Below are 10,460 nucleotides of genomic sequence, written 5' to 3'. Positions count from 1 at the left end.
GGAGGGTGCTCCCCGCGCACTAATAACAGCACGCTTGCCAATTGTGGATGCTAATCATTCGCTTGTATCTTCCTAGACACATCTGCAGGCTGAGAATTATTCCACTTGCATGGCAAAGTGCGCATGTAGGTGTGTTAAAAGTTCTGGAGGCACTGGGTATTGATCCCAGTCCCTCTCGCATACTAAGCGAGCGCTCTACCATCTGAGCTACGCCCGCCCCCCACGAAGACTAATGGTGCTACATACAGCCATATAGAAGACACAGACCCTTGCACTCCCATTATTCAGCAGACAAACACTACTCTCTATGTATCCGTTAGGGTGTCTTTCAGGTTTCGTGCATTCTGTATCGAATCGTAGTTGGCCACACTGAAAGTGGCACGTATAACGTCGAAAATAGAGTTCGGACACCGCTCTGAGTAACACGAACGTGTTGTCCACCCTCTAGACTTCAATGAGGTTAAGCCGTGATACCTAAGACAGATCTGCACTCGATGACACCTCGATAACAGCCGGTCCCCACATTTACATCTTGCTCTCCTTACGTCAGTATACATCATATCAGTCTGTGACGCTGGCTTTGCAACATCTTGCGTGCCTTTAGGTTCGCCGCGACCAACACTTACAATGCACTGCCCACAAAAAATTGAGGCGCCGCGGCTTGAACCCTGCACCTTTCACATGCGAAGCGAACGCTCTACCAACTGAGCTACGCCCCAGGCGCGACCAAACTGCGCTATTCCCCATTCTTCGCGACTCTGATGCGCACGGACACGATGGTTGGTTGGTTTGTAGCGGTGAAGGGAGCAGAGTACAAAGGCGCGGACACGTTCATATACACAAAAGTTCCAAGTAGTTTCGATGCTCTGGTATTACAAATGCAAATTCCGTCTGTTTTTAACGTCTTAAATTGAAAGAGCCGTCACAAATTGCTCCGTTTTCACTCCTTGTCCACAATCATACAGCACCTGAGGTAACAAACACATCTCGAGCCCCATTGTGCACTCCATTATTCATGCCAACTCAGTGCCTCGCTCTTTACTACTGTGTACTAATCTTGTCGTCCAACTGCAAAACACTGGGCCACAACAAGTTTCCGCGTCTCCATTGCACTGCGCACACTACAAAACGCTCCCCAAACTTGGCACTCACCCACGCAGCCGACTTTTCCGACTTTCCACGACGCTCACGCAATGCTCACGCTAGTGACAGCATTATTTATAGTTCGACGTCGCGCCAAAGCGAATGAGCACATTTCGCCTACGGCTTAGGCCGCCCTCCTAGAGTGGCTGCTCGGTGTCTGCAGGCAGCGAGGGTCTGCTAGCTTCCTGTGTTCGCACCTATGTCACCTGTGCTTGCTTGTCAGAGACAGACTATCGCAAAACATACAACTCACTCCATGAATTGATTGCTACGGCATCTGTTATCAGCAGTCACAACTAGCAACACCAGTAGCAGCCGACTGCACGCAAAGAATAGGAATGTGCAGTGGGATTTACGTGAACTCGGCGCAAGGCAGATATTTCCGACATAGGCTTGAGAATCTTACGGGAACACTTGTACTGTTTCTAAATAAAGTGTAGGCGTGGGAGGAGGGTGCTTCCCGCGCACTAATAACAGCACGCTTGCCAATTGTGGATGCTAATCATTCGCTTGTATCTTCCTAGACACATGTGCAGGCTGAGAATTATTCCACTTGCATGGCAAGGTGCGCATGTAGGTGTGTTTAAAGTTCTGGAGGCACTGGGTATTGATCCCAGTACCTCTCGCATACTAAGCGAGCGCTCTACCATCTGAGCTACGCCCCCCCCCCCCCCCCAACTCCCGAAGACTAATGGTGCTACATACAGCCATATAGACGACACAGACCCTTGCACTCCCATTATTCAGCAGACAAACACTACTCTCTATGTATCCGTTAGGGTGTACTTCAGGTTTCGTGCATTCTGTATCGAATCGTAGTTGGCCACAATGAAAGTGGCACGTATAACGTTGAAAATAGAGTTCGGTCACCGCTCTGAGTAAGACGAACGTGTTGTCCACCCTCTAGACTTCAATGAGGTTAAGCCGTGATACCTAAGACAGATCTGCACTCGATGACACCTCGATAACAGCCGGTCCCCACACTTACATCTTGCTCTCCTTACGTCAGTATACATCATATCAGTCTGTGACGCTGGCTTTGCAACATCTTACGTGCCTTTAGGTTCGCCGCGACCAACACTTACAATGCACTGACCACAAAAAATTGAGGCGCCGCGGCTTGAACCCTGCACCTTTCACATGCGAAGCGAACGCTCTACCAACTCAGCTACGCCCCAGGCACGACCAAACTGCGCTATTCCCCATTCTTCGCGACTCTGATGCGCACGGACACGATAATTGGTTGGTTTGTAGCGGTGAAGGGAGCAGAGTACAAAGGCGCGGACACGTTCATATACACAAAAGTTCCAAGTAGTTTCGATGCTCTGGTATTACAAATGCAAATTCCGTCTGTTTTTAACGTCTTAAATTGAAAGAGCCGTCACAAATTGCTCCGTTTTCACTCCTTGTCCACAATCATACAGCACCTGAGGTAACAAACACATCTCGAGCCCCATTGTGCACTCCATTATTCATGCCAACTCAGTGCCCCGCTCTTTACTACTGTGTACTAATCTTGTCGTCCAACTGCAAAACACTGGGCCACAACAAGTTTCCGCGTCTCCATTGCACTGCGCATACTACAAAACGCTCCCCAAACTTGGCACTCACCCACGCAGCCGACCTTTCCGACTTTCTGCGACGCTCACGCTAGTGACAGCATTATTTATAGTTCGACGTCGCGCCAAAGCGAATGAGCACATTTCGCCTACGGCTTAGGCAGCCCTCCTAGAGTGGCTGCTCGGTGTCTGCAGGCAGCGACGGTCTGCTAGCTTCCTGTGTTCGCATCTATGTAACCTGTGCTTGCTTGTCAGAGACAGACTATCGCAAAACATACAACTCACTCCATGAATTGATTGCTACGGCATCTGTTATCAGCAGTCACAACTAGCAACACCAGTAGCAGCCGACTGCACGCAAAGAATAGGAATGTGCAGTGGGATTTACGTGAACTCGGCGCAAGGCAGATCTTTCCGACATAGGCTTGAGAATCTTACGGGAACACTTGTACTGTTTCTAAATAAAGTGTAGGCGTGGGAGGAGGGTGCTTCCCGCGCACGAATAACAGCACGCTTGCCAATTGTGGATGCTAATCATTCGCTTGTATCTTCCTAGACACATCTGCAGGCTGAGAATTATTCCACTTGCATGGCAAGGTGCGCATGTAGGCGTGTTAAAAATTCTGGAGGCACTGGGTATTGATCCCAGTACCTCTCGGATACTAAGCGAGCGCTCTACCATCTGAGCTACGCCCGCCCCCCACGAAGGCTAATGGTGCTACATACAGCCATATAGACGACACAGACCCTTGCACTCCCATTATTCAGCAGACAAACACTACTCTCTATGTATCCGTTAGGGTGTACTTCAGGTTTCGTGCATTCTGTATCGAATCGTAGTTGGCCACACTGAAAGTGGCACGTATAACGTCGAAAATAGAGTTCGGACACCGCTCTGAGTAAGACGAACTTGTTGTCCACCCTCTAGACTTCAATGAGGTTAAGCCGTGATACCTAAGACAGATCTGCACTCGATGACACCTCGATTACAGCCGGTCCCCACACTTACATCTTGCTCTCCTTACGTCAGTATACATCATATCAGGTTGTGACGCTGGCTTTGCAACATCTTGCGTGCCTTTAGGTTCGCCGCGACCAACACTTACAATGCACTGACCACAAAAAATTGAGGCGCCGCGGCTTGAACCCTGCACCTTTCTCATGCGAAGCGAACGCTCTACCAACTGAGCTACGCCCTAGGCACGACCAAACTTCGCTATTCCCCATTCTTTGCGACTCTGATGCGCACGGACACGATGGTTGGTTGGTTTGTAGCGGTGAAGGGAGCAGAGTACAAAGGCGCGGACACGTTCATATACACAAAAGTTCCAAGTAGTTTCGATGCTCTGGTATTACAAATGCAAATTCCGTCTGTTTTTAACGTCTTAAATTGAAAGAGCCGTCACAAATTGCTCCGTTTTCACTCCTTGTCGACAATCATACAGCACCTGAGGTAACAAACACATCTCGAGCCCCATTGTGCACTCCATTATTCATGCCAACTCAGTGCCTCGCTCTTTACTACTGTGTACTAATCTTGTCGTCCAACTGCAAAACACTGGGCCACAACAAGTTTCCGCGTCTCCATTGCACTGCGCACACTACAAAACGCTCCCCAAACTTGGCACTCACCCACGCAGCCGACTTTTCCGACTTTCCACGACGCTCACGCAATGCTCACGCTAGTGACAGCATTATTTATAGTTCGACGTCGCGCCAAAGCGAATGAGCACATTTCGCCTACGGCTTAGGCCGCCCTCCTAGAGTGGCTGCTCGGTGTCTGCAGGCAGCGAGGGTCTGCTAGCTTCCTGTGTTCGCACCTATGTCACCTGTGCTTGCTTGTCAGAGACAGACTATCGCAAAACATACAACTCACTCCATGAATTGATTGCTACGGCATCTGTTATCAGCAGTCACAACTAGCAACACCAGTAGCAGCCGACTGCACGCAAAGAATAGGAATGTGCAGTGGGATTTACGTGAACTCGGCGCAAGGCAGATATTTCCGACATAGGCTTGAGAATCTTACGGGAACACTTGTACTGTTTCTAAATAAAGTGTAGGCGTGGGAGGAGGGTGCTTCCCGCGCACTAATAACAGCACGCTTGCCAATTGTGGATGCTAATCATTCGCTTGTATCTTCCTAGACACATGTGCAGGCTGAGAATTATTCCACTTGCATGGCAAGGTGCGCATGTAGGTGTGTTTAAAGTTCTGGAGGCACTGGGTATTGATCCCAGTACCTCTCGCATACTAAGCGAGCGCTCTACCATCTGAGCTACGCCCCCCCCCCCCCCCCCCAACTCCCGAAGACTAATGGTGCTACATACAGCCATATAGACGACACAGACCCTTGCACTCCCATTATTCAGCAGACAAACACTACTCTCTATGTATCCGTTAGGGTGTACTTCAGGTTTCGTGCATTCTGTATCGAATCGTAGTTGGCCACAATGAAAGTGGCACGTATAACGTTGAAAATAGAGTTCGGTCACCGCTCTGAGTAAGACGAACGTGTTGTCCACCCTCTAGACTTCAATGAGGTTAAGCCGTGATACCTAAGACAGATCTGCACTCGATGACACCTCGATAACAGCCGGTCCCCACACTTACATCTTGCTCTCCTTACGTCAGTATACATCATATCAGTCTGTGACGCTGGCTTTGCAACATCTTACGTGCCTTTAGGTTCGCCGCGACCAACACTTACAATGCACTGACCACAAAAAATTGAGGCGCCGCGGCTTGAACCCTGCACCTTTCACATGCGAAGCGAACGCTCTACCAACTCAGCTACGCCCCAGGCACGACCAAACTGCGCTATTCCCCATTCTTCGCGACTCTGATGCGCACGGACACGATAATTGGTTGGTTTGTAGCGGTGAAGGGAGCAGAGTACAAAGGCGCGGACACGTTCATATACACAAAAGTTCCAAGTAGTTTCGATGCTCTGGTATTACAAATGCAAATTCCGTCTGTTTTTAACGTCTTAAATTGAAAGAGCCGTCACAAATTGCTCCGTTTTCACTCCTTGTCCACAATCATACAGCACCTGAGGTAACAAACACATCTCGAGCCCCATTGTGCACTCCATTATTCATGCCAACTCAGTGCCCCGCTCTTTACTACTGTGTACTAATCTTGTCGTCCAACTGCAAAACACTGGGCCACAACAAGTTTCCGCGTCTCCATTGCACTGCGCATACTACAAAACGCTCCCCAAACTTGGCACTCACCCACGCAGCCGACCTTTCCGACTTTCTGCGACGCTCACGCTAGTGACAGCATTATTTATAGTTCGACGTCGCGCCAAAGCGAATGAGCACATTTCGCCTACGGCTTAGGCAGCCCTCCTAGAGTGGCTGCTCGGTGTCTGCAGGCAGCGACGGTCTGCTAGCTTCCTGTGTTCGCATCTATGTAACCTGTGCTTGCTTGTCAGAGACAGACTATCGCAAAACATACAACTCACTCCATGAATTGATTGCTACGGCATCTGTTATCAGCAGTCACAACTAGCAACACCAGTAGCAGCCGACTGCACGCAAAGAATAGGAATGTGCAGTGGGATTTACGTGAACTCGGCGCAAGGCAGATCTTTCCGACATAGGCTTGAGAATCTTACGGGAACACTTGTACTGTTTCTAAATAAAGTGTAGGCGTGGGAGGAGGGTGCTTCCCGCGCACGAATAACAGCACGCTTGCCAATTGTGGATGCTAATCATTCGCTTGTATCTTCCTAGACACATCTGCAGGCTGAGAATTATTCCACTTGCATGGCAAGGTGCGCATGTAGGCGTGTTAAAAATTCTGGAGGCACTGGGTATTGATCCCAGTACCTCTCGGATACTAAGCGAGCGCTCTACCATCTGAGCTACGCCCGCCCCCCACGAAGGCTAATGGTGCTACATACAGCCATATAGACGACACAGACCCTTGCACTCCCATTATTCAGCAGACAAACACTACTCTCTATGTATCCGTTAGGGTGTACTTCAGGTTTCGTGCATTCTGTATCGAATCGTAGTTGGCCACACTGAAAGTGGCACGTATAACGTCGAAAATAGAGTTCGGACACCGCTCTGAGTAAGACGAACGTGTTGTCCACCCTCTAGACTTCAATGAGGTTAAGCCGTGATACCTAAGACAGATCTGCACTCGATGACACCTCGATAACAGCCGGTCCCCACATTTACATCTTGCTCTCCTTACGTCAGTATACATCATATCAGTCTGTGACGCTGGCTTTGCAACATCTTGCGTGCCTTTAGGTTCGCCGCGACCAACACTTACAATGCACTGCCCACAAAAAATTGAGGCGCCGCGGCTTGAACCCTGCACCTTTCACATGCGAAGCGAACGCTCTACCAACTGAGCTACGCCCCAGGCGCGACCAAACTGCGCTATTCCCCATTCTTCGCGACTCTGATGCGCACGGACACGATGGTTGGTTGGTTTGTAGCGGTGAAGGGAGCAGAGTACAAAGGCGCGGACACGTTCATATACACAAAAGTTCCAAGTAGTTTCGATGCTCTGGTATTACAAATGCAAATTCCGTCTGTTTTTAACGTCTTAAATTGAAAGAGCCGTCACAAATTGCTCCGTTTTCACTCCTTGTCCACAATCATACAGCACCTGAGGTAACAAACACATCTCGAGCCCCATTGTGCACTCCATTATTCATACCAACTCAGTGCCTCGCTCTTTACTACTGTGTACTAATCTTGTCGTCCAACTGCAAAACACTGGGCCACAACAAGTTTCCGCGTCTCCATTGCACTGCGCACACTACAAAACGCTCCCCAAACTTGGCACTCACCCACGCAGCCGACTTTTCCGACTTTCCACGACGCTCACGCAATGCTCACGCTAGTGACAGCATTATTTATAGTTCGACGTCGCGCCAAAGCGAATGAGCACATTTCGCCTACGGCTTAGGCCGCCCTCCTAGAGTGGCTGCTCGGTGTCTGCAGGCAGCGAGGGTCTGCTAGCTTCCTGTGTTCGCACCTATGTCACCTGTGCTTGCTTGTCAGAGACAGACTATCGCAAAACATACAACTCACTCCATGAATTGATTGCTACGGCATCTGTTATCAGCAGTCACAACTAGCAACACCAGTAGCAGCCGACTGCACGCAAAGAATAGGAATGTGCAGTGGGATTTACGTGAACTCGGCGCAAGGCAGATCTTTCCGACATAGGCTTGAGAATCTTACGGGAACACTTGTACTGTTTCTAAATAAAGTGTAGGCGTGGGAGGAGGGTGCTTCCCGCGCACTAATAACAGCACGCTTGCCAATTGTGGATGCTAATCATTCGCTTGTATCTTCCTAGACACATCTGCAGGCTGAGAATTATTCCACTTGCATGGCAAGGTGCGCATGTAGGTGTGTTAAAAATTCTGGAGGCACTGGGTATTGATCCCAGTACCTCACGCTTACTAAGCGAGCGCTCTACCATCCGAGCTACGCCCGCCCCCCACGAAGACTAATGGTGCTACATACAGCCATATAGAAGACACAGACCCTTGCACTCCCATTATTCAGCAGACAAACACTACTCTCTATGTATCCGTTAGGGTGTGTTTCAGGTTTCGTGCATTCTGTATCGAATCGTAGTTGGCCACACTGAAAGTGGCACGTATAACGTCGAAAATAGAGTTCGGACACCGCTCTGAGTAAGACGAAGGTGTTGTCCACCCTCTAGACTTCAATGAGGTTAAGCCGTGATACCTAAGACAGATCTGCACTCGATGACACCTCGATAACAGCCGGTCCCCACATTTACATCTTGCTCTCCTTACGTCAGTATACATCATATCAGTCTGTGACGCTGGCTTTGCAACATCTTGCGTGCCTTTAGGTTCGCCGCGACCAACACTTACAATGCACTGCCCACAAAAAATTGAGGCGCCGCGGCTTGAACCCTGCACCTTTCACATGCGAAGCGAACGCTCTACCAACTGAGCTACGCCCCAGGCGCGACCAAACTGCGCTATTCCCCATTCTTCGCGACTCTGATGCGCACGGACACGATGGTTGGTTGGTTTGTAGCGGTGAAGGGAGCAGAGTACAAAGGCGCGGACACGTTCATATACACAAAAGTTCCAAGTAGTTTCGATGCTCTGGTATTACAAATGCAAATTCCGTCTGTTTTTAACGTCTTAAATTGAAAGAGCCGTCACAAATTGCTCCGTTTTCACTCCTTGTCGACAATCATACAGCACCTGAGGTAACAAACACATCTCGAGCCCCATTGTGCACTCCATTATTCATGCCAACTCAGTGCCTCGCTCTTTACTACTGTGTACTAATCTTGTCGTCCAACTGCAAAACACTGGGCCACAACAAATTTCCGCGTCTCCATTGCACTGCGCATACTACAAAACGCTCCCCAAACTTGGCACTCACCCACGCAGCCGACTTTTCCGACTTTCCACGACGCTCACACAATGCTCACGCTAGTGACAGCATTATTTATAGTTCGACGTCGCGCCAAAGCGAATGAGCACATTTCGCCTACGGCTTAGGCCGCCCTCCTAGAGTGGCTGCTCGGTGTCTGCAGGCAGCGAGGGTCTGCTAGCTTCCTGTGTTCGCACCTATGTCACCTGTGCTTGCTTGTCAGAGACAAACTATCGCAAAACATAAAACTCACTCCATGAATTGATTGCTACGGCATCTGTTATCAGCAGTCACAACTAGCAACACCAGTAGCAGCCGACTGCACGCAAAGAATAGGAATGTGCAGTGGGATTTACGTGAACTCGGCGCAAGGCAGATCTTCCGACATAGGCTTGAGAATCTTACGGGAACACTTGTACTGTTTCTAAATAAAGTGTAGGCGTGGGAGGAGGGTTCTTCCCGCGCACTAATAACAGCACGCTTGCCAATTGTGGATGCTAATCATTCGCTTGTATCTTCCTAGACACATCTGCAGGCTGAGAATTATTCCACTTGCATGGCAAGGTGCGCATGTAGGTGTGTTAAAAATTCTGGAGGCACTGGGTATTGATCCAAGTACCTCACGCTTACTAAGCGAGCGCTCTACCATCTGAGCTACGCCCGCCCCCCACGAAGACTAATGGTGCTACATACAGCCATATAGAAGACACAGACCCTTGCACTCCCATTATTCAGCAGACAAACACTACTCTCTATGTATCCGTTAGGGTGTCTTTCAGGTTTCGTGCATTCTGTATCGAATCGTAGTTGGCCACACTGAAAGTGGCACGTATAACGTCGAAAATAGAGTTCGGACACCGCTCTGAGTAAGACGAAGGTGTTGTTCACCCTCTAGACTTCAATGAGGTTAAGCCGTGATACCTAAGACAGATCTGCACTCGATGACACCTCGATTACAGCCGGTCCCCACACTTACATCTTGCTCTCCTTACGTCAGTATACATCATATCAGTTTGTGACGCTGGCTTTGCTACATCTTGCGTGCCTTTAGGTTCGCCGCGACCAACACTTACAATGCACTGCCCACAAAAAATTGAGGCGCCGCGGCTTGAACCCTGCACCTTTCTCATGCGAAGCGAACGCTCTACCATCTGAGCTACGCCCGAGGCACGACCAAACTGCGCTATTCCCCATTCTTTGCGACTCTGATGCGCACGGACATGATGGTTGGTTGGTTTGTAGCGGTGAAGGGAGCAGAGTACAAAGGCGCGGACACGTTCATATACACAAAAGTTCCAAGTAGTTTCGATGCTCTGGTATTACAAATGCAAATTCCGTCTGTTTTTAACGTCTTAAATTG

At 49.4% G+C, this 10,460-nt stretch overlaps 5 non-coding genes across 5 annotated transcripts; all 5 read right to left on the bottom strand.

The window, feature by feature from the left end:
- Window positions 1-646: 646 nt before the first annotated feature.
- Trnaa-cgc (transfer RNA alanine (anticodon CGC)) lies at window positions 647-719 on the bottom strand. Its single transcript has one exon. It is a non-coding gene; the product is annotated as a tRNA-Ala (tRNA).
- Window positions 720-1,735: 1,016 nt separating this feature from the next.
- Trnat-agu (transfer RNA threonine (anticodon AGU)) lies at window positions 1,736-1,808 on the bottom strand. Its single transcript has one exon. It is a non-coding gene; the product is annotated as a tRNA-Thr (tRNA).
- Window positions 1,809-4,917: 3,109 nt separating this feature from the next.
- On the bottom strand, window positions 4,918-4,990 carry Trnat-agu (transfer RNA threonine (anticodon AGU)). Its single transcript has one exon. It is a non-coding gene; the product is annotated as a tRNA-Thr (tRNA).
- Window positions 4,991-7,012: 2,022 nt separating this feature from the next.
- Trnaa-cgc (transfer RNA alanine (anticodon CGC)) lies at window positions 7,013-7,085 on the bottom strand. The gene has a single exon. It is a non-coding gene; the product is annotated as a tRNA-Ala (tRNA).
- Window positions 7,086-8,603: 1,518 nt separating this feature from the next.
- On the bottom strand, window positions 8,604-8,676 carry Trnaa-cgc (transfer RNA alanine (anticodon CGC)). Its single transcript has one exon. It is a non-coding gene; the product is annotated as a tRNA-Ala (tRNA).
- Between the last annotated feature and the right edge of the window lie 1,784 nt (window positions 8,677-10,460).

This window comes from Schistocerca gregaria, chromosome 10 (genome assembly GCF_023897955.1).
Source record: "Schistocerca gregaria isolate iqSchGreg1 chromosome 10, iqSchGreg1.2, whole genome shotgun sequence".
Classification (NCBI taxonomy): Eukaryota; Metazoa; Arthropoda; class Insecta; order Orthoptera; family Acrididae; genus Schistocerca; species Schistocerca gregaria.
The sequence above is the reverse complement of the archived record's forward strand: the minus strand, read 5'-3'. Positions and strand labels throughout refer to the sequence as shown.